Source organism: Adiantum capillus-veneris, chromosome 20 (genome assembly GCF_014529385.1).
Source record: "Adiantum capillus-veneris isolate H3 chromosome 20, ASM1452938v2, whole genome shotgun sequence".
NCBI classification, from domain to species: domain Eukaryota; kingdom Viridiplantae; phylum Streptophyta; class Polypodiopsida; order Polypodiales; family Pteridaceae; genus Adiantum; species Adiantum capillus-veneris.
Window position 1 is genome coordinate 98,178,161 of NC_140950.1, and position 24,787 is coordinate 98,202,947.

General features: G+C 41.2%; 1 pseudogene; it reads left to right on the top strand.

Annotated features, from left to right (window-relative positions):
- LOC147432967 (uncharacterized) overlaps positions 1-17,283 on the top strand; it is a 41,399-nt pseudogene extending 24,116 nt beyond the window's left edge.
- Positions 17,284-24,787: the final 7,504 nt, after the last annotated feature.

A 24,787-nucleotide genomic window follows, 5' to 3' on the forward strand; every position in this document is an offset into this window, starting at 1 on the left:
GGCTGAAAAAGGCAGTTGCTTGCAGTTCAAGCAGTCCCCTACAGGTCAAAAAACGCCCCCTCCTGCTAAATGAGTCCCTGGCAGGTCAGTGATGACCCTCCCATTACCTGCCAGCTTTTAAAATATCAATTCTGCTATATTTTGACCTATTTTTGCTTAATTGGTAAATATCTAGGAGGCCTTTAATAAAGTCTATGCTTAAATGATTACTGCAACCCTTCAATTTTACCTTTTTACTCAATTCACAGTGTAAACTTCCAGGGGTCATAACTATGCCAATTTTTATCGGAAGTCAATTCTAAAAAATTCTAGCCCGGGGTTTGCTGTGCTTAAGATTCCAAAAATACCAATATTTGCCATGGTCGGACAATTCTACATTGTTTTTTCAATAATCATATCAGTTTGATTAAGCTTTATATAACCTTTAAGGTTTCAGAAACTGAAAACCTTACATTGCGTATTCAAATCTTCATCAGGTCTGCATTGAAGTGCTCATCCCGTGTTGACATGGGAAACTCGTCATGCAACATGCTAATGACTGTGTCTTTTAATTCACTTGGTACTTCACTCCATGTGTTTAGTATGTAGTGTCTAAACACCTGAGAGCAAAGACCACGCATGCGCGAGATCACCTTCTTGCCTTCATCATCCAAGATGATGCCGCCGCTGAAGTCGACGGAGTACGGCAAGCCCTCAAGCCTGTGACGCGTGAACCTGGGTGTTTTGGCAAAGGTCTCTAGCGGCATGTCAATGGGGCAACAGACGTCAGGTGTCTCCACTGGAGTCTGGGCCCCGAAGCAAGGAGTGTTGATTGGGGTGACTCCTAGAGGAGTAGGTAGTGGTGTGTAGCCAGGAACGGCCGATAGCCGCACAAAACTTGGCGTAGATGGCAATGCCGTGGTTGGTGTGGGGGCGGACAAAGAAGGGGAAGGTAAAGAGCCTCGTCAAACACGATATGGTGTCGAGGCATCAGCGGCGGCATCCGTACAACAACCACCGCCGCCACCACTAGAGCGTCGGTGCCTAGACGAGTGTGAAGATCGTCTCATTGACACCGAAGCTTTGGAGTGTGCTGAATGCTCCAAAACAGAGGGAGATGTTGAAGGACTAGACTCGACATGATGGTGATCCAGAGCGATGACAATCTTCGTACCACTACCTCTATCGAGGTGACAAAGAAGAAAGAAACTCATCATCATCCATACCTGCCTTAAACACACTAACATTTAATCTTAATATTGAATGGAGAAGAAAACATGAAGAAGTAGAGAGAGAGAGAGAGAGAGAGAGAGAGAGAGAGAGAGAGAGAGAGAGGGAGAGAGGACTCATAAAGGGGGAGGGATTCCTGTGTAGAGAGGTTCTTGTGAATTTGTCTTCTGTGTGCATTCTATGTATCTTGTAAAAGCACTGCGCTCCGAGTGCAATGGAAACTAGAGAATGTTGTAGTTGACGATGACAACGGGACATACACTGTAAGATGTTGATCTCTAACCAAATGGATTTACGCCATCCATAGCCAGGCCTAGGCGCAAATTTTGAGCTTCCCTGGAAATCTGGCCATGTTTCGTCTATATGTTTCCAATCTGCAGGAATCCATAGCACACCATCCAAAGATTTATTCTCCTCATGCCATGATGCTAGGGCGGCCATGGACTTACATTCAAAGAAAAGTTTGATGCGAGGAAGCAGAGGAAAATGTCGCAAAACCTTTTGTGGAATTTTTGTTCCATGGAGATCTATTCGATATCTCTCAGAATCACATTTTGGACATTTCTCCATGTCTATGTATTCCCCTCTAAAAAGAATGCAGTCATTAGGACAAGTGTGAATCGAATTGTAATCCGTCCCTAAGTTTCACAAGATCTTTCTTGCTTCCTCTCTAGAATCTGGCATCACATTAAAGCTGGCAGTATGTGTTCTTTGAGCAATCAACACAGGAAAAAAAATGCGGTACACTTGTGTAAGTAATCTATCAGATCATTATACATCTAGAGTTTTTTATTAAAGTAAACACATTGTAATAGATCACCTAAAAAACGTTGTGATGCTAGTGTCACTCCATCCAAATTTTGCCTGCATGTTGAGAAGAACCAGGAGCGCCTTCAATCTAGACACACATGCTCCATCATACAATGGCGTATCAGCTTCACTTTTCATATCATCATAGATAAGCCTTTCTGAATCCATGATCGTCTCGATCATTTCATCAGTCTCAAGCTCAAACATACCCTCGTTGGGAATGTGGTCTGCATGATCATCCTCCAACCTGTTAGAGGATACATCTTGTGGCCTCACATATGCTGCTTGACCAAAGCACCTACGAACACGTCTATTGGGTTGTAAGATTGCTGCCTGTTGGCCAGCGTCAGAGTCCGACGAGTTATAATTGGTGACAACTTGATCTATAATAGATGGATCAAACTCGCCAAATTAGTGAACGTGCTTCAAAGAAATGCGTCTTGTCCGTCGCACATCATGCTTGCATTGATTACAAGGACAAAAGATCCTTGTTGAGAGATAGGTGTTTCGGCTGGACGGCCCCACATCCTCGTCACTACTCATAATGAAGGTAAAAACCTTATAACCTGGACATAAATTTAATCTTCTATTGGCATCCTCGGTTTTATCTCTCTCTCTCTCTCTCTCTCTCTCTCTCTCTCTCTCTCTCTCTCTCTCTCTCTCTCTCTCTCTCTTTGTTCACACTGTAAACTACCTCACATTCTCTAATCATGTCCAATCCCGCACACCTCGGTCTAGAGGTGCACGGAGATCAAAACCACCGGGTTATAATCTTGTCTTTATCGGTCAATGCCTATATTTGTGGATATAAGAAATCTACACAACCACGTCTACATGATAGTGCATATAGTGGACAAAACCCCTTTGCCTCTTCTCTAGCTATAGCAATTTACAGCATCTTAACATCTCTTCACTATAGATCTTTGTTCAAGTGATTACTTAGCACATTACATGTTGGCCTCCAATCTGAGTATCATGCTGTTGAAAGCTTTCCAACTTAAGGTCGCATCCGTAGAGAGGAAGAGAGGGATCATCGTTCGCCTAACTCTAATTTTTTTACCGTAATCCCAAAGGTAGATTTTAATATAAAAACTAAATCCAAAATGTAATCTTAAATCTAACCTAATTGAACATGTGGTGATTCGCGGCTAATTGAATATGGTTAGTGTGTGAGTTAATAGGTGTCAGATTTTGATGGGAATATACATATTGTTGTGTAACTAGTGTTTCCTCTTTGGGCAAAGCACGCCTTCATTGACATGCACTAACATCTAACCTAAATCTAGATCTAGTCTAATCTTAAACTCAACCTAAACCTAATCTTATCTTAAATCTAACATAAACATAAATGTAATCTAGCTTAAATCTAAATTTATTCTAGTTAATCTTAAATCTTGTCTTAATCTTAAATATAAATCTAATCTAATCTTGAACTCAACATAAACCTAAATCTAATCCAATTTTAAATCCTAAACCTAAATGTAATCTAACTTAAATCTTATCCTAATTTTAAATCTAACATAATCTTAATATACCGTAAATCTAAATCTAACCTAATCTTATACTTAACATACAGATAAATCTAAATGTAATCTAACCTAATTTTAAATCTTAACCTAATCTTTCTCTCTTTGTTTTCTCCCCTTACCTCTCTCTTTCATCTTCTCCCCCTCTCTCTCTCTCTTTGGTTTTTTATTTTCTCTCTCTTTCTCCCTCTTTCTCTTTCTCTCTCTCTCTCTCTGTGTGTGTGTGTGTGTGTGTGTGTGTGTGTGTGTGTGTGTGTTTTATATATATATATCTCTCTCTCATTCTCTCTCTTTACTTTATCTCTCTCTCTCTCTCTCAATGTGTGTGCGTATGTATTCTATGTTTATGCATCTGTGTGTGTATGTGTTTTCTGTTTATGCATGTGCTCTCTCTCTCTCTTTCTTTCAAAGACACAAAAGGTGTGTGTGTGTGTGTGAGAGAGAGAGAGAGAGAGGGAGAGAGAGAGAGAAAGAGGGGAAGGGAACATGAGAGAGAGGAGAGGGAAGGAGCATACATGGATCTCCTTCCTCTCCTCGTGTGTGTGTGTGTGTGTGTGTGTGTGTGTGTGTGTGTGTGGGGGGGGGGGGGGGGGGGGGGGGGGAAGAAAGAGAGAGAAGAGCGCGGGTTACCACTTTTGCTTGAGCGTCGAAAACTCAAATCTGAGATCTGAGTTTTTGGCGCTCTCGGTACATGTGCAAGTGCATCGGAAGCATTATTGGGTTTGTAGTATTTTTTGATGAAAACCTGTGTAGGCACCATTTCACTTTAGAGCACAAATAAACAAACTTTCCAAAAGGCACTAATTGAGCCAGACACTGATGAAGGGCCATCCCATCACATGATGGTCTTAGAAAGAAGCCTCTATTCCAATTTGATCTGTAGCAAAGGATGCAATAAGCCCACACTAGTTGCATCAAGAACGAATCTGGTTAAAACCATAGTCTAGCATGACATTCACAAAGGCCAATCCATTTTTTGAACAACTATGAAATAAAACATAAGAGACACCATATCTCAATAGTCAAAATGAATTAGAGAAAGAGAACCATGTCATCTATATTTAAAATCATCGTATAGCCCATGACATAACACGTGCAATCATAATCTTAGCTATGTCATCCCTGCTCAATGCTCCTACCTGCCTGATCAAAGACATCAGTCCCAAGTGTGGTAGATTGGTTTTTTGAGTTCTCACTTGAATGGAAAGTCTTGAGCTCAGTCTTGAGCAAGACTCATTCGATAGACCTTTGAGGCCTTTTGAACTTGTCCCTATAATATTAAAAAGTCTCGTCTATTGCTCTCACTACATAGACACACACCAAACATACAGCACACAGTACCACACACTCAAAAAGAAAAAGGATGATCAACACCCATACCACACAAAGAAGAACCAATTCCAAAGGCAAATAATTTAAGAGGAATCCTTTTTTATGAGTTCGATACATAGTTGTGACACACCAACAGAAACTATCATCTCTAGAGACCCCAAACACTAAGCCATGACTCCAAGCATTCAAGGGTAGCACATCATTTGCAGGGCAACAACAACCAATGGTAGCTCATCAACAATCACCTATTATTTTTTTAACTCTCATTTGCACATGCACACCATAGGGAAACATAGGATTATGCTAGCATGAGTAATGGTACCTGGTCACATAGGGCAAAAAGGGGCCCTTGACTTGGGAGAAAGATAGAAGGGCCTATACAACACAATACATTTTCCTGCAATAACCCTTGGCATGTTTGAATCATCCAAGCTTTGAATATTTGGAGCATGGCTCAACCAAATTCAAAATAAGGATTAAAACAAGGTTAGCCAAGGAATGCACCAACAAAGAGATGAACATGCAAGCAGATGCGCACACATAATTCAAAAAATTTAAATAAATGTGCTTAATAAGGTATCGATAACCTCAACCTCAAAATAAATACAAGAGCAGTATAACCTCAATAGAGAGCCAAAGCAACAGATCAAATAGTGAGGGCCTCAGCACAAAAGCGCTCAGATTTGGAAATGCAACTGAACACTCCCTGATCTGGAAACACACATCTTATGGTAAAAAAATACGCTCTTACAAAAGACATGCGTTGGAAACAATCCAGCACCTTGAGCTAGCGCCAAAAAAGATCGGCCAAACCTACAGAGAACTCAAGAAATTTTAGATGGAAAGGCCCGAGGCCTGACATAGCATGCTCAAGGGCTAGCACATGCAAAAACTCGAGGTGCGTATCGCAACACAGACAAGCATTATTGGCAAAAACTTAACACCACTGATGAAGAAATTCAAGGCTTGAATCTACAAGAATTAAGTCCAAACACAAAAATTAGGCCCGCGGGCCACATACATGTGCACAAAGACACACAGAAACTCACTAAAGTCCAAGTATTGTAGATTAAGGGTTGAGAGACAATCATCTGCTCTACGTTTCCTACACATGATAGGCACACTTTAAAATCAAAGTTTGTTGCAAACCTGTGGTCTATTGCAAGACTCCATGCCACCCACCTCAGGTTCGCGAGCATGCTTCTATGACGATAGAACTCTCAGTTGGAATGGATTAAGAGAACCAAGGGCAGCAGCTTGAATGCAATATTCTTAGAGTTTCTATCTTGTTAATGAGGATACAACCTTAAGGATTTCATCTTTCGCCCTAACTCACGACACCTTTTCCACCATGGTAAAAAGTGCCATTACATGCTTCTTGCATGCAAGGCAACGCCACCAAAATGCATGTTGTAGTAAGGTTTTTGCAAGGACAGTAGAGGAAGCTCCATGCTCTAGTCACCTAGTGCTTTTGGCCTGTCACTTGAGAGCATGCACTGCCAAGCAAACATGGCCAGCGAAGGTAGGGGCTGTTACCATATACATGTGGTAGTGATGTGTGTGAACACACTAGGACCGCCGGGGCATTTTTTCCCTCTTTAGGAGGTTTTTTCCCTTGTGCATTGTATATACGCCCATCACTCTATGGCTATCAATCTTTCCATTGCACACTAAGAAACACACTCTCTATTGTGTGCATTGAGCTTCCTTCATCTTCTCCAAGCTGTGCTTTTCTCCACAACCCTAATTCCAACAATTGGTATCAAAGTAGGTTACGTCCTCCCGAGCTTAATCACGAGCTACTCCAGCACACGCCTGCTCACTTTCTCCAATTACAGTGAGGTTTGGCGAGAATTCATAGGTCGACAAATATTTTGGGTGTGCTCGTAAAGCTTAGTCTGCTCAGATTTCTGATTCGGGATCATTTTGGCCTCTGTTTCCACTACAGGCAGGTCTACACAGGCAATTTTGTCATTTTGTGTAGAATTTTTGTCAGTGCCGTTTTTTGCATAACAGGTGCCTTACAGTCTTCTATGGTTTGTGCTATATGGCACATGTTGTTCCCGCTCCGTTTCTCCTATTTTTGGGCAGTTTTCACATCAGGTGCAACATTTACCATGGCTAACAACAACACAGATGTCTTCAAGATGTTTGCTACTGAGGACAGGTTGTATGGGGACAATTACCCTATGTGGGTTTATATGATGCAACACGTTCTTGTGTCAAAGGACATCTCGAATATTGTGTAGGGCATTGATGTATGTCCTGGTTCTGAGGATGTAGGCGATGTTGAGGGTCTTGCTGCAAGGATTGCTGCTATTAGAGTTGTTTTGCCTAGGTAGAACAAGCTCGTTGGGATGTAAAGGATGCGTAGGCTCATATATTGATTGTGTTGTGTGTGAAGCGTACCATTGTTCCTCACATCCGTTCAACAAAATCTACAAAACAGGCTTGGGATATTCTAGCAGGTCTTTATGCAAGCCGCAATGAGGCTAAAACTGCTTTGTTGCGTAAAGAGCTGGAGTCGAAGATTATGCATGAGGAAGATGATATGGACACTTTTCTTGCTGGTGTCGAGGATATCAATGAGAAACTTATTTCTGTAGGTGAAGTCATTTCAGATAGTTCCCTTGTGCAGACTATCCTTGATGCCTTACCAGATTCTTACCAGACTTTGGCTAGTACTTGGAGACTTATGACCCAAGGAAATCCAAAGTTGTCAAGTTTGATGCATTATGCACATTGCTATTGTAAGAGTCACTTTCCAGAAAAAACAGGACTACACAGCGTGTAGTTGAATAGGCTTTTATTGCTTCTCAAAGAAAGGGTAGTAACAGCAATGCAGCCACTTCTTATGGTTCTACTGTGAGTGGCAAAACTTCTGTTCCTAATGCTTCTGTTGGCACCAATTCGTCTGGAAATTCTGGTGATAAGGGCAAAAAGAAGATGCGTTGCCATTATTGTAAATCTAATGATCACTTGATTAAGCACTGTCCTAAGTTGAAGGCCAAAGAGGCTAAGAAGAAAGAGGGGGGTTCCACTGCAAATGCTCGTTCCACTACAAATGCATCCATTGTTGAGTCTTCTGTGAAAGGAGATTGTGTTGCTGATGTCGATGCAAATGGGCTTTTAGTGCAGAGTGCACTTACAATCCTGCTATCCATGATGCATGCTTGTCAGTTGCTGCAGATTCACATGTGTGGTATTTCAATAGTGGTGCTACAAAGCACATTACCTCACATAGGGAATTGTTCACCTCTCTCGAGTCTGTCCCTCATGGGAATTCAGTCACTTGTGCCAACAATGCCTCTTATCCGGTTCAGGGAGTCGGAAAGATTGTGCTTACTGCTGCTAATGGTAGTTCTTTCACACTTGTTGATGCACTTTATGTACCTGGGATCAAGAAGAATCTTTTGTCTGTATCTGCTCTTGCTAGACTTGGACTTGTAGTCAAATTTGTGGATGACAGATGTACAGTTCATGATCTCAGTTTTGGTGATGAAATTGTTGCATCTAGGCTTTTGTGTCGTGGGCTGTATAAGCTCACTTTGTATGACAAGTGTGGATAAAATTTTGCAAATGTAGTTGAAGATTCAAGGGCTATTTCAGATGCAAAACTTTGGCATGCACATTTTGGTCATCTGAATTTTGCCAGTTTGCTGCGTTTGCAAAAATCTGATATGGTTGCTTCTTTGGCGCCTCTTGAGGCACCTGTCAAACATGTTTGTGAAGGCTGTATTTTGGGTAAGATGCATCGTTCTAAGTTTCCAAAGGATGGTTCAGTTCGGGCCACATGTAGGTTGCAGCTTGTGCATAGTGATGTTTGTGGGCCCATGCAAACTCCGTCCTTGGGCAATTACCTTTACTTCGTGACTTTCATTGATAATTACTCCAGACATGCATTGGTATTTCCGCTTAAAGAGAAGTCCGAAGTTTTTATGTGCTTCAAACAATTTTTGGCTATGGCTGAAAATGTCTCAAAATGTACTATGGGCACCCTCCGTTTCGATCCAGGGGGGGGAGTATACGTCTCATGAATTCAATGCATTTCTGGCTAATCATGGGATAAAACACCAATGTACAGTGCCTTATACACCTCAGCAAAATGGTGTTCCTGAGAGAAAAAACAGGTCACTTACGAAAATGGCACGATGTATGGTCAAAAAGTCAAGCTTTGCCACATTCTTTTTGGCTTGAGGCCATCATGTGTGCCACTTATGTACTAAACACATGTCCTACGAAAGCTTTGCAGTCTATTACTCCATATGAATCATGGAATGATAGAAAGCCTTCTATTGAGCACATGCGTGTTTTTGGCTGTTTGGCATATGCTTTGGTGCCACAAACACAACGCAAAAAATTGGATGATAAGGCTGTCAAATGTATTTTTGTTGGTTATAGTGTTGAAAGCAGAGGTTACATGTTGTATCATCCGCAAACAAAACGTATTCTGGTTTCACGGGATGTAGTGTTTGTGAAAGATTCTGTTTAGCCCTTGTTGTCATGTACTAGAGACAGTAATGTAAGCTCATAGGACATTTATGACACTTTGTGGCCTCTTTTTAGTGGTGGAAATACGAATGTAAGTTCCAATGAGGCAAATGTACAACCTATGGGGGTTTTTGAAAATGTTACAGATCAGCCTATTACTGATGCAGATGTACATGATGTACTTCATGAGAAAAGGGTTGAAAATGAGCACGCTAGAGGTATGCAAAAATGGTTGGTGCACACTTTGCATGACAGTAAATTGGATGCACCTTTGTCTAGTCGTACTCGTTCAGGATCTCACCATGGATCTTATGCATCAGATTGTTATGCTTTGGCTATGTCTAGGTTACATGATGTTGAGGAACCTCTATCTTTTGATGACGCACAGAATTCCAAAAATTGGACGGCTGCCATGCAATCAGAATATGATGCACTTATAGAAAATGACACATGGACTTTATGTGATTTGCCTCTTGGCAAAAAGGCCATTGGTACGAAGTGGGTTTACAAGTTGAAACGCAAGCCGGATGGTGAGATCGATTGCAATAAGTCTTGACTTGTTGCAAAGGGCTATGCACAGCAAAAAGGCATAGATTATGAATAGACCTTTGCTCCCACTTGTTGTATGACTATTGTGCGTTTTGTATGTGCATTGGTAGCTCATTTTTGTTGGGATGTACATCAATCAGACATTGTTACTGCTTTCTTGAATGGTGACATATTTGAGGAAGTTTATGTAACACAGCCTTGCGGTTTTGTCAAGAAAGAACAAGAGGATAAATTGTGCAAATGTAACAAGGCTTTGTATGGGTTGAAGTAGTCTCCTCGTGCTTGGTATGAGAAAGCTGACACTCATTTGGTCAAACAAGGCTTTCGTAACAGTCCAACAAAAAGCACATTGTATGTAAAGCGTGAGGGTGATGTACTTCTCATTGTGGTTCTTTATGTAGATGATTTGCTGATCACTGGACCAAATGAGAGACATATTGTTGAATTTAAGGCTGATTTGAATGCTACTTTCAAGATGAAAGATTTGGGGTTGTTGCATGGGAAGGAAGGGGTGTCGAGGCTTGTGGACTTCTACTTGGCATGAGAGGTTGACGCTTTCATTCTTTGGGCATACAGTTTAAGTCATGTGATGGTGGATTGCCTTGTGTTAGAAAAGTTACATAGAGACTTTGCTATGTAAGTTTGGACTTGAGGATTGCAAACCTATTGCCACTCCCATGGAAACAAGTTTGAAGTTGAGTCGACATGGTGGTGGCGATCCTGCTGATGTCACTCTTTACCAAATTGTTGTTGGCTGCCTCATTTATGTATGCAACACAAGGCCAAATATTCAGTTTGCAGTCTCACAGGTCAGCAGATTTATGCATAGCCCAGGGTCTAAGCATTGGTAGGCTTTCAAGAGGATTTTTTGCTATCTTAGTGCCACTTTACATCTTGGCTTGTTTTATCCCAAGGGGGGATCATTGCTGCCAGATTTACATGCTTTCTCAGACTCAGATTGGGTTGGTTGTTTTGACACGCGAGTGTCTACAAGTGGTTTTTGTTTCATGCTTGGCAGTTCATGTATATCATGGTTGAGCAAGAAGCAACCTACTGTGGCCACTTCGAGTTGTGAGGCTGAGTACAGGGCAGTCTTCACAGCTACGGTTGAGTGTGTATGGCTCAGATGCCTTATGGCTGACTTGGGTGTTGGACAGGACACTGCCAACACTATCTACACTGACAGTCAGAGCGCATTGGCAGTTGCGAGGAACCACTTGGTCAATTAATAGCTACCACTTTGTGTGACTGTAGTTTGTAATATTCTATCAACAATGCAAGCGCTCCACTTTGAATAATCTACAAAGCATAAGGTTTGATTTCCAATCTTGAGGCTTCAAAATCAAACTTCAATTTTTATCAAAGGATATAAAAAACGAGCTAAATCGGCCTACATTGACATTGACGATTGATGAGTGGTAGAGAGGGGTCCAGGGAAGCTTAGGATGCAACCTCTCTCTCTCTCTCTCTCTCTCTCTCTCTCTCTCTCTCTCTCTCTCTCTCTCTCTCTCTCTCTGTGAAAACAACCATTGTATTTAAGGTGGCCCAGGTAGTTGTATGTAGCCCCCCCATCCCCCCATGTATATAATATGAGGATGAAATAATGAGGGGCTACCCCTATTGTATACTCTTATGTACAAAATCTAGAAACCCCCCTCTTGTACACTCACATGGTACCATACAAAAAAACACAGTGAATCCCCCGGGCGTGGGGGGACCGATGGTCCCCTGTCCCCAATCATACCTTAGCTAGGTATGTAGTGCCTCCCTCATAGAAGCTCATGATGTTGAGGTAAGTGAGAATGTGCAAATTATTGTGAGAATTTGTCCAAAACTTCTTGTGATAGTATAGAGGGCAAGGGGCGTGAGCGAGCAGCAATGAGCACTTTTTGCTTTTCATGTTAGCCTTTGATGGACCTAAGAAAAATAAAAACGTTTGTGGTTTTGAAACGATCTTGTTGCTTCCTTTTATCGTTCATTTAGTGTTAAAACTTTCGATGTGTGTGTTTTTTGAAGAGAATGATGAGCTCCAAGGACATCACGTGGAGAAACGACCTTCACTGAAATCCTTGGAAGCAGATTCCAAGGACTTTCCAATTACTTCTCTCTTGTCTAATGATTTTAATGATCCAATGTTTCCTTCAATTGTTCCCAAAATTCCTCTTGTCAGAGTAGCAACCGGAGAACAATAATGAGTTGTTGCTTGCTCACGAACCATCAAATGAGCTGGTGGATATGAAGCTTAGCAGGATTTGCACTACATAGGCACTAAAGGAGAATGTGGCCATGGTTGGTGTGTCTCAAAGAGCATACACAAACACAATCATGGCAATGAAGAGAATCTTGCCCACAACACAACAACAAATAGGTTGGGGAAGAAGCATAGTGGTTTGCCTGCAAATACGCCTTGCAGATCTCTAAAACAGGTAGATTGGATTTTCCAAGAGCTATTCATGCAATAGAGTATGTTTCTTCCCCCTATTTTGATGTGTTTCTTATTAATGTTCGTGTGCATGCAGCAGCCATCTAGTCCACAGTCAGCAAAGGGAAACCCAGGAAAGATTCTGAGGCCTTGGTATTATCTGTGGTTTTGCTTCCTTCGAAAGTATCAATGCCACGTTCATAAGAAGTTTTGGACAAATTCTGACAATAAGTCCCACATTGTGACTTACCTCAACATCATGAGTTTTTGTGAGGGAGGAACCGCAGACCTAGCTAGGTACGATTGGGGGCAGCGGACCGTCAACCCCGGTAGGGGACCGATGGTCCCTTGCCCCCAATCGTACCTAGCTAGGTATGTGGTACCTCTCGAGCAGAAGCTCATGATGTTATGCATTGTATGAAAAACATTGAAAAAGACTCCGTTTTCCTACATGAGAATATTTCTAAATCTTCTTGTGATTCTTGAAGCATTATCTGCTAGGTGATTAGTCTTTATTTCAAGGACCTATTGTTGAAATCTCTTAAAGTCAATTGAAATGATACAAGAAATCCCTTGATGAGAATTTTGCTATCCAAGCAAGATTTTCCCATTAAAATTGCTTGCAAACTTGACTAGCCAAGGTATCATGGTATGTCAAACACAGTGTGTAAAAAACATAGTCACAGGGGATACCCATTTTTGGGCTTCCCAACCCCACTTGCCGTCCCACCCTCTTTTTTGCACTATAATGTCCCGCCCTCATCATGGTATTTGGTAAGTTTGAAAAAAAATTGAGCTATTTTCTTGTATTTGTTAAAGTTGATTTACTTCCTCTTACCCCCTTTTGAAGGCGGATGATCTTAAATTTCAATCGGCTCTAGGCTAAGTTGAGGTAGACATTTCTTGCACATTGGGTCAACATTACACATCAATCTTTGGTGTGGGCTTATGCATACAGTATCAAGTTCCAAACTTGTACATCATGGTGTGAATTGAGAACACTTTAGCCATAAAATTGCATAAAAATGTGGAGCTTTTACGAAAAAATCCTAAATGGTGAATTGATTCCCATCATCATGGCCAACTTAGCTGAGTGATTGCTATCGAGGATCTATTTTTGACACGCATCTTCCATCAAATCAAGTCACCAATCATTCTTTTTCACACTTGCTTAAATTACAATTTAGCAAAGGGTGTTCTTTTAATGGTATTCCTAATGGCGTCAAAACATTAAAAGGTATTCCTAATTCTAAAATTCCCTCAACAACAACAACAAAAACAATGCATTAGTTTGTATCATGCCACAATAGGTGCAATGACGAAGCACCTATATTTGCAACAATATCGATCGGATGTGAGAAGGATGGATAAAAACATTTTAAGAGAGAGAGAGAGAGAGAGAGAGTGCAAAGACACTTTAAAGAGAAGAAAACTCTAAAAGAAAAATGAAGTAGAAGAGAAATACAAATGGACCAATGGGAAGTGCAAAGACACTTTAAAGAGAAGAAAACTCTAAAAGAAAAATGAAGTAGAAGAGAAATACAAATGGACCAATGGGAAGTCAGCCACCTCTTTATATGGATACACAAAGTCTTTTGACTTTCTACCTTCCTAAGTCTTTTGACTTTCCACCTTCATAAGGCTTTTGACTTTCTACCTTCATAAGTCTTTTTTTTCCACCTTCATATCTCTTTTCCTTTCCTAAACTTACCCTACACTTAAGATGTTTTGAAATAATTTCTATTTTTCCAAGATTGGGGAGACCTAATGGGCCCTTGAACCATGCAAGCTCTCTCTCTCTCTCTCTCTCTCTCTCTCTCTCACACACACACACACACACACACACACACACACATTCTGATCGTGCAGTTCATAACATGACAAAGGATGGACGTCAACATACAAGACATGGCAAAAGCAAGAAAGTGCATAAAAATAGATAAATGCCACCATTCAAGAAGACAAACTAAATTGATCAATTAAAAGAAGCAAAAAAGCAAACAAACACAATAATTTCTAAATAATATATGATCTTAAGGAAATCAAGCTATATGTTAAATAATCAGCCTCCCAATGATTTTATAAAGTTCAAAGAGATGGTCATAATTGATTATAACCATAAGACACTGCCTTCCTTCAAGGTAATTATTATACATTTAAGCTTTTGTTGTTTGGTACTTGGCCTATGAAAAACCCAAGATTAATGTAACTTTTCAAGATTTTCCTCTAAATTCACATTAGAAGGAACGAATACATGCAAAATTTGAAGGATTTCAATGTAAAAATGTACAAATATAGCCGATCTACCTCTACAAAATTTGAAGGATTTCATTGTAAAAATGTATGAATATAGCCTACTGGCTAAGTTTCTACTTTATTCATTTATTAAGAAGATTCCTCCTATCCCAACCTTCTCTCCCACAAAATATTCTACCATTTGGCTATTTTGCTTACCAATCAAAAGGGAGAATGTGGATTCGAACCCTCGTACGATGACTCACGATGGCGTGCTACTCTAGATCATCCAAACAAATTTCCCACGATGTTCTCAAGGTGTCCTCACTCTTTTAAAGCAGAAACAGCAACCCCCCCCCCCCCCCCCCCCCCCCCCCCCCCCCCCCCCCCCCAAAACCATGTTGCCGCTTGTGCTACCTCTACCTCGGGCCGCTTCTGCTCCCTCTGATCCCTTGGAGGACTTCGCCAACCCACATCAATCATTGGCTATGTGCACCATTTTTGGTTTCGACTGTTGCCAAGAATGTATCACCTAAGATTCACAATTTTTTTAATTTCCCCCAGTGAGTACCTCCCACCTCTAAGTTTTTCCTTACGTACAATTTTGAAGTTTTTGTGTCTAGATTCTACATAGAAGATAAGAAAATATTAAAATGTGGAGCAATTCCATCTTAGATAATTCGACTCTTCCACTCAGAATAGTCTTGGCAAAAATAATAAAAAATCACTTTAGAATTTGCCTTTAATGAATATGCCCTTGGATGCGTGGGGTACTTATCAATAAGAGTCATGAAGTATGCATAATTACAAAATAGTGGCTTTGCATTGGGACAACAAACGTCAATATGTACAAGCTGCATCTTGTTACCATTCTAACTAAATTATCTTTTAGAAAAGAAACATGCTGCGGTTTTACCAAAAAGCACCACTCATGTACATGTGTAGATGGTGCCTCAACATGCCTCAAGATGGGGCAACAAGACAATTGTGACAAGTTTTTCTAAAATTATTGCATTCAAAAGTTTTCATCCAAAATAGCTTTTGATTCAGAAGTTGCATTTGCAACATTCTCCACACATTTTTCATACATTGATCTTAAACATCCCATGAAAAAATTGTATTAAATAGTAGGCAATTTTATGTCCAAAATTGAGTTCATGATTAGTACATCTTTCATTCACAAATTTGACAACAAGGCCAAGATTAGCAAGTATGGATGCAGACATGAACTTCTTTTTTGCTCCAAAAGACCCACCACTTGGAGTAATGAGCAATATCTTCTCATCTCCTTGACTAGATATCCGGGATTATTTTCAGAATTTTTAGTATTCCTTATAGGGATATCCTCCAGAGGAGTGATCATGTCACAAATATGAATTAATATTTTTTATAACACCATTGCCAAATTACCACGTATGCAAATTTGCAACAATTGACAAGCATGCACCATGCATGGTTTTCCGTTTTGAATGGCAATCTATAAATTAGTCATCAATAGCAAAGACCTTGTCATGTGTTTGGAATATGGGAGGAATCTTAGATCTTTCTTCAACAACTTCAAATGGAAAATTCTCAGTAGAGACATGCCATGTGTTATTTTATGCATATTCAACTAATGGTGGATACTTTCTCCATTGAGTTATTGGATTGAATTTTGATTGAAAGAATTCTTGAGATGATCTAGATTAGAGTAGCTGACAATTTCACTTTACTTGTCTATTTGTGGGTGATAGGTAGAGAAGAAATTCATGCAGCTTAACAGTTTTACCATTGTTGAGAAAAGAAAAAACCAAGAAAATCTTTTCAAACATAAAGTCACTGAGTGAGGGTCATCGAATACTGTGTATGCAAATACCATAAGTACTTGTATGCAAATATATGCAATCAATTTCAGAGAGAGAGAGAGAGAGAGAGAGAGAGAGAGAGAGAGAGAGAGAGAGAGAGATTCATGTATAGTAGCATTAATTAGAGAGGGAGAAAACCAAATTTTTTCTAATAAAGTAGGAAATTAAATTAAAGAAATGATATAAGAAGGGATCTCATGGGAGGGTAGAGATCAAACCCCACAAGGGGGAACATATACAAGCAACAAGGCATGTCTTTGCAGAGAGGCCCATATGCTAAGTTTCCTTGGTAGCAATGGAAATATGTCTTGGACATACATCTTATATAAGAAAATATATTTTTGAAAAAACTCCTATCAAACTTATGGATTAAGGAAATATTGGAAGTATCATAAACTTGATTGTCTTTTCAAGCAATTCACTAGAATTTTGTTTGCAATTGTCATTATAAAAGATTGATGGAAAAACTGTATTGCTTTGTTTACAATAATGGTGAAAGTTTACTACAGATTTCACTTGTAATTACATGATTGGTATTCACTTCTTAAGGATCCTCCCAAATATTTAATGGAAACATATGGACTTGTTTTGCAAATACAAAACAATGGTGGGCGTGATGCTTTCAAAATTGTGGAGAAACGTATTCTGGGCACTGGAGTTTGTTAAAGGTGATCATTTCTTGACAAGTTTTAATTTTGTGTGTCTCCTATTCACCAACTTATTATCTCTTGAAATAATATGGTTGCACAATTGTGTGCACTTAGTGGCATGCTTAATGATCTATGAATGTTTCTTTTTAGATTTGTATAATCTAGTATTCTATGTAGATTGGACAGCTGGGCTACTAAGACCCGATCTTCTATGAGACATCTTTTTCACATTGGTGTGTATAATATGTGCATGCAGAAGATAAATTTACCAAGCCCCATACATGGAAACTAGCCCTTGGTCATATATGTTGAGCTCCTATATTAAAAAAAAGGATTTAGATTCGGGGAAATAAACTTTGAAGATGATTTTTAAGGCTACCAAACGACACGATGTAATATCTCTATGTGTTGAAAATTTAGTAGTAGTCTGAATGATCCATGTATTTTGGGATGTGTGGACATAGAGGAAGAAATGAAACGTTGTTAGGACCTTGAGAATTTCTACGTAGACCTAGCTCAGATAGAGCATTGCAACGTGAAGGCTGGGAGATTTGCCTTTTGGTTTGGAGGCTAGCATGGTACCTTGGCTCGAACTTATCAAGGCAAAATGGCAAAATTGGTTTTTTTTCTCAAAGTGGCATGTAGTAGAAATCTATATGAGGCTTCAAGGTTAATCTATGTCCAATGCCAAAAATTCATAAGATTGTTTGCCAGTCAGTTGTATGTGCGATTTAGTTAATTGTTACAACTCTTCTCATGGCACACGTTTATCCAAATTCAAATTTCAAGCTACTTAACCTCAAAACACGGTAGTTACTATCACATGATATATCCAACATACGTATTTGCAAAACCATCGTATCCACCTTATGTATTATACATTCCTAGAGCCCATCAATTTGGCTACTGGAAGTGCACTCTCAGAGTAAGCAACCAATAACTTTTCAATGTGGAAAAGGCAATAAAAATAGGCGTACTTTTAAATTAGATACAACATCAAGTGCATATGGTATAAAAGGATAAAAGTTTAGCTATAACAGAGAGACAATAGCTCAAAAAACTACCAATGGCAACGACAAACCCCAAACCAAAGGATTTGAAAACACACAAAAATGGTGGCAAACCCGAATAAATACTCAAGCAATGGCATAATCAAATGAAATAGACTTATAGGCGGATTGATTGCAGCAACTCTTTGACAAACATAGAATTTTACTTACATAAATTGTACCTCATATCATCTTTGATATTTCATTAGTTCTCTGCAACCCATTTGGATTTTACACTTGAAATTTAAATTGACCAAGATTTTATTACTTAATGGTCAGTCTTAATTGATCTACTATTTCAACATAAAAGATATTGCACTTCAATGCTCGTATCCAAGTATTTAGTCGCTTGCTAATTAACCTAAAAGATATTCGATCATGTCCTGATCTCCATTGTCCAAAAGTGAGGGTGCCTTGTGCTCTCACAAACTTAACTTGTCCAAAATCTTGACTTCAATGGAGCTATTAAATTGTCAAAAATTGGAAGAACTCACTTTAAGGACTTGCAAGTCTCATGTGGTCCAACGCCCTATGGAGGTTGTCGAGTAGAAGTGCAAGTGCGGAAAATCAACAATGACAAGAGTCTAGTTCTTGTACCTCAAAACAACCAGATCAACAGATGAATCAGAGGTTACCCACCTCCACTTTATGCTTGTTTAATGTGGCAATAACACAAAGGCTCTACCTTGACCACTCTTAATTATCATCATCAACGCAGGCTGTGCAGAGTTTATTTCTTGCGCTAGCCTGTGAGCAAAAGGTTCAATTTTTGGGGAAGATGCAATGTTCTAAGTTATTAAAATATGGTTCTATGTGGGCTACTTGCAAGTTGTAGCTTGTTCCAAGGCTTGATGCACATTCCTTCTTTTAGTAACAATATGTAACTTGTGACTTTCATTGATGAATGATTACTCATGACATATATGGATATATCGCTTAAGGTTGAATCTACAGTGTTTATGTGCTTCAAATAGTTTTTGCTATTGACTAAAAATGTATCTAATTGTCCTATGGGTATCTCTGTTTTTATCGAGGAGAGGAGTATATGTCAAAAGAGTTTGATTCATTTCTAGATAAACGAGGGATAAAACACCAATGTAAAGTGCCTTATAACTCAACAAAATAGTATTGCTATGTTAACCCTCACGGCACACGGACACCCTATGATCTATAAACGTTGTATTATTTAGAGTCAGGCACCGGGCTTGTCGGACCAATAGGAAAAGGGTAAGAGTGATCGTCGATGAGAGGCGCACTCTAACTGGGACATTCAAGGGATTAGTTGGCTAAGCATGGGCGCCCAAGTGTGAATGGGGTGAGCTCCTAAAAAACCAACTAAACCTAATTTTTACTCATTCTCTCATTTGTGCAATTGAAGAGTGCTCTTGCTCCATCTCCATCTCCATCTTCTTCTTCTTCACCTCCTTGTGTGTGTGTGTGTGTGTGTGTGAGAGAGAGAGAGAGGGAGAGTGTGTGTGCGATCGAGCATTACGAAGGCACGACGGCGGCGAAGCGGTTGAGCGCGGCACGACTGCAGCTTCTTCTTCATCGCGGCGAGGAATCCACCACGAAGGCGAGCGTAGAGCGGTGAGTGACACACCCTTTGTTTTCTTGAGCTTGCTAGTTTAGGCTTGTTGTGTGCTTGGAGCCGTTTGTGGCTCGCACACGGTGTATTGGCAAGTCCCTTGCTTCGACAGTGCGGCAAGGAGCGCACATTTTTGGCGCCGCTGCCGGGGATATGCCCTACACTAAGCTCGGTTAGCACTTTACGCTTCCTTGTGGTGCAATCTCTATCATAGGAAAGGCAGGAAAGGAGTGTGTGGAGATTTCTGTTTTTTGCGTTTTCTGCATTTGCTGTCAAGTTTCAATTTCTGCTATTGTCTGCGTTTTTTCAATTTTTGCAATTTCTGCATTTTCAAGTTCGGCGTTTTCAATTTTTGCAATTTTCTGCATTTCTGCGTTTTTTCAATTTTTTGCAATTTCTGCATTTTCAAGTTCGGCGTTTTCAATTTCTGCAATTTTCTGCATTTCTGCGTTTTTTCAATTTTCTGCATTTCTGTATTTTCTGCATCAAAAAAAAAAGATAAAAAAAATAAAATAAATAAATAAATAAAAATGCGAGCGAGCGGGCGGCTAAATTTTTCGAAAATAAAAAACGTGACTCTTAAAACGGACGGGTTGGTTTTATAAAAGATAGATCGGGATCATTAGCCCAAGCCCAAGCCCAAGCCCAGGCCCAGGCCTCAGTCCTCAATCTTATGATATATACTAGACTCACTCTTATATATATACCCTACTCCCTCAAGAGAGAATGAGAGCATGTGGGACAAGTCCTCCACTCTCCTCCTTTCTCTTCCCACTTGCACCCTTAGACTTTCTAGTTTGGGCCTAGTTCCCTACTGGAAATTGACAGTTTTAGGGATTCCGAGGGCATAGAGTGACCAAACGGAGTGCTGTAAAGCACGGCACGACCCTCTGACCGATACGCTCGTTTCGAGCTATCACACGGCCCATTCCACGACACGCTCTAAAAAATCTAGCAAAAAAACAAACAAAAAACACGCTAAAAACTAGTCACAAGGCCTCCTAGAGCAGCTTTTTGACACCTTAGGGTATCAAAAGCACATGCACTTACGCTCTGGGCGGGTGCTAGAACACGAGTATATTGAGGGTGCCTCTGTTCATACGGACACCCATTACCCATCCACGATAAGCTCTAGACCCTCAGCGGGGACACAAGGTAGCACCACCCAAGACCCTAAAATAGCCGCTAGTGATTCCTCCTCCGACTCAGAAATCATGGAAGCATACCCTACCCAAAACACTGAGAGAGAAGGCCATGCACCTCCCGAAGCTCCACAGCCTAGTACTAGTATGTTTAGCCGTTTCATGGAAACATTAGGTAGAGCTACTCGCTCGGAACCTGATGCAAATGAAGCACACGAAGGGGGTGGGGAAGTGGACTCTCCTTTCACATCGCACGTGGACCCCACACCCCCAAAGAGTGTCCATGTGGATATCCTACCAACTTCTTACCAAGAAGGCCCTGTTGAGCTGCCTCCTTCAGAAGTTCCCTCTAGAGTACCGTTGGTGACAAGTAAAACCACGGGGAGCAACATTGCTTCTACCTCACAAGAAACCGTTAACACGTCGACTCTAGAAGGATTGTTCATTAATGATCATTGGACATACGACCTCCACACTGAGGTGTTGACGGATCTACACTCTGGCCACGCCTACCATGTAGGATGGATAGAGATTGTACAATCCACCTCTAGTGCCACGAGCATCGAAGATCAACAAAAAATGATCTGTAATGTTATCCATGGCATTATTCAATCAGAAAGGCAAAACCGAGGGGTAAATATACTCTCAACTGGTCCCATTAGATTTCTGGATACGAGCAAGGCTCAACAGCCTACTCTATCACAAATGGAGACTCCTCTAATGAGCCCCATGGACCCATCTTACGTCATTTCACCTGGGGTCTCTATGCAATCTGAGCCTCCGAGCGAAAACTTTAGCTTCCCTAACTTGGCTCAACCCTCTATTAAGGAAAACCCAGTGCTCACTCCAGGGATAAGCTACCGATGACATCTATGGTTAGCGCAGTGCCACTACCTAGTGTCGTAGTACCTAATATGGGGCCTCGACCATATGTGCCTCTAGCCCCTTATGCACACATGGCCCCCACACCTCCAATTGTACCACTTGCTTATGCTCCTCGAGTGCCGCTCCCTAGCTCTTATCCGAGTGGACCTATGCCCGGTTATGTTCCATATCCTGCATCATCTACACATATGCCAAGACCGGTACCCGTTCCTCTCCCACATATGATTCCAAGAGTACCTCCACCGGCCCTACCTCCTCACATAGGTGACTTGGCAGCGTTTGCTCAAACCATAGGTCGATCTATCGCAGAAAATATGCGTCATGCATCTGATAGAGAGCCTAGAAGTAAGGCAGTACAAATTGCCAAACTCACGCAAAAATTCAATGGGGATGAAGATGCTAGGAAACACATTGATTGAACAAGTATGTGATTCCTTAGGGGAACGCAACGAACTACATAAGTGCAATGCCTTAAGCTTGACATTAAGTGGGAAGGCTGGAGATTGGTATAGGACCCTAAGGGTGGACGAGAAAACAATCTACCCTACCCTTCGAAGGTTGTTTCTAAAGGAGTACATACGAGAAGGTGTGCTTTGGGGTGTAGCATCTCAGCTACAGAAGGCCGAACGTAAGGAAGGAGAGTCAGTAAGGGACTTCATTAGTCGTCTAAAGCACTTAAACTCTCGTTGCCCTGTAAATGAGCGCTTCAACAATAACCAACTGCTTGATCGATTCATTCGAGGGTTGAGGAATGAAGGAATCTATAATGGACTAGTGATTAGAGGTATCACAACCTGGGAAGATGTCACTGCCAATGCAATCCAATTAGAGGACAACTTGATGATAGCAGGCATGAGGGTGTCTACTGACACGAGATCCACTAGCTCACAAGCCATTGAGTATGAACCCATGACTGCAAAGCCCATTGCCAATGAGCCAAAGGTATTTGAGACATTCTTGACAGACCTCACCAAGGCAATCCAAGAGTCTCTTAAGGATAATCGACCCCCTCAAAATAGTCACATGTATCCAAGAAGGGAGCAACAATGGTGTTCCATTTGCTTAGGTCCACATAGCACTAGTGAGTGCCCTACGTTTAGAGTAAAATTTAATGGAACTTGCAACGCATGTGGTAGGTATGGTCACCAAGCTAAGGATTGTTTAATGATCAAACGTATGATGGAAAATAGACCACCTGTAGCCTGGACGGATGCGCCTCGAGCTCCTGTATTGATGCCTACTCCACTTGTTGAGCAACTACCGTAACACATGGTCCCTAGATCTCAAAATGTTGTACAAGCTACACCGCTACCACCTCCTGTGCTAGGACCGCAGCCCCCACATCCAAGAGTCGCCCCTATGAACCAAGTGGGTTGCGAGCCATCAAATGCTTATCCAGATGGCTGTGAGGAGGAAATAGACACTAGTATTGCCTACGGACTTGATACATTGGAAGAGTGTCCTATATACTACATGGAAGATTGTTGGGGGCAAGTCAAGCCGGTTTATCAAGCTGCTGCTCTCGCATCCAGAGGTCAAAATATCAACACCCAGGCTAGGAGGCCACCTCTTCAATGCTACGAGTGTGGTGGACCACATCGAGCAGCGGAGTGCCCTATTAGGCTGCAAAAGAATGCTGCACAGATGCAAATGAATCAAGGGAGCACGTCTGCAATGCCAATACTCACATGTAATCGTTGTGGCATAGATCACTTGATTGCCCAATGCCCCTATAACCCAAATGCGCCTAAAATCACACCCCTGAATTTGGTCGAAATTGCTAGTGTGACATCGCCAATACCACCCGTCGCACCCGCTTATGCGATTACACGGTCCATGCTTCAAGGGCTAGGCCATATCCTCGAAGAGAGAGATACCGCGTCAGTTATCCAAGCAAAGAAAAAGAAGACACGAAGGAAGAAGTCGCAGAATACGGAAAATTCAAAGCCAAGTTCCAAAACAAACATAGGAACAGGAGATGACCCCGTGTATATGAATGACCTCGAGGATGATTCAGATTCAATCGAGACAATGGAGACTAGAACCAATACCACAAAGAGAAAGACCGACAAAGAAAACCGTAACATGGAACCAAATGAAAACCGAATAAGAGAAAACCATAAAGAGCCTCTGAAAACACCACAAGTGTTTCCAAATCCAATCCAAGACCCCCAAGATAAACCGCAGGGGCAAAAAGGGAAGAATCTTAAAAAGAAGATTGGGACGTACCCAAACCCAGTAGATGAGATTGAGCAGGTGAAACATCTAAGAGGTTTAGTGGAGGAGACTCAAAGGAAACTAGAACCAGAACCCATGCATGTCAAAATTCATGACACAGTGTTTCCCACGCAAGTTCATCCACCCCACATGAACCATAGACCGTTAGCCATATCTAGTATCATCCAAGAAGGGAGTGAGGACGGGACATCAGAAAGTGAGCATACACCTTTCTTGTTGGAAAGGATGTTTAACGAAGGAATACCTGATCCCATTGAGGAATATGAGATTCCATCCTCACCAGTTCCTAGTCAAGGACCTACACCCTGCAAAACGCCAATGAATGTTGCCAAACTAGTGGACTTCATGTCTTCTGAGGTCCGAACCACGATCATAGCAAAGCTGTATGGAGATCCTGAGTTATTCCTTGCACTTCGAGCATTCCTTAACGGAGAGCTACGAACGGGATTACCGCAGTTTGCGCAACCAAATAGGCCTGACTCGATTATGATTGATGAGGAAAATCATGTGCAATCACTTGACTTAGATGGACACGAGTCTGTGATCGAGGTACCCATTAACGAATTAGGGCAGTATTTTGAAGGCGACGAGTCTAATGCGACCCTACCCATCACTACCAAGGGATTAACTATAAAGGGAATTCTTGATGGTGGTGCGGGAGTTAGCATCGTTACAAAAGATTGTTGGGAATCCATGGGAAAACCCCGCCTCAGTGTTACTAACATTGTGGTAAAGATGGCAAATGGTACCATAGCCAAACCTATGGGGATGCTCAAGGATCTTAAGATCAAAGTTCTAGGACACAAGGTACGACATACGT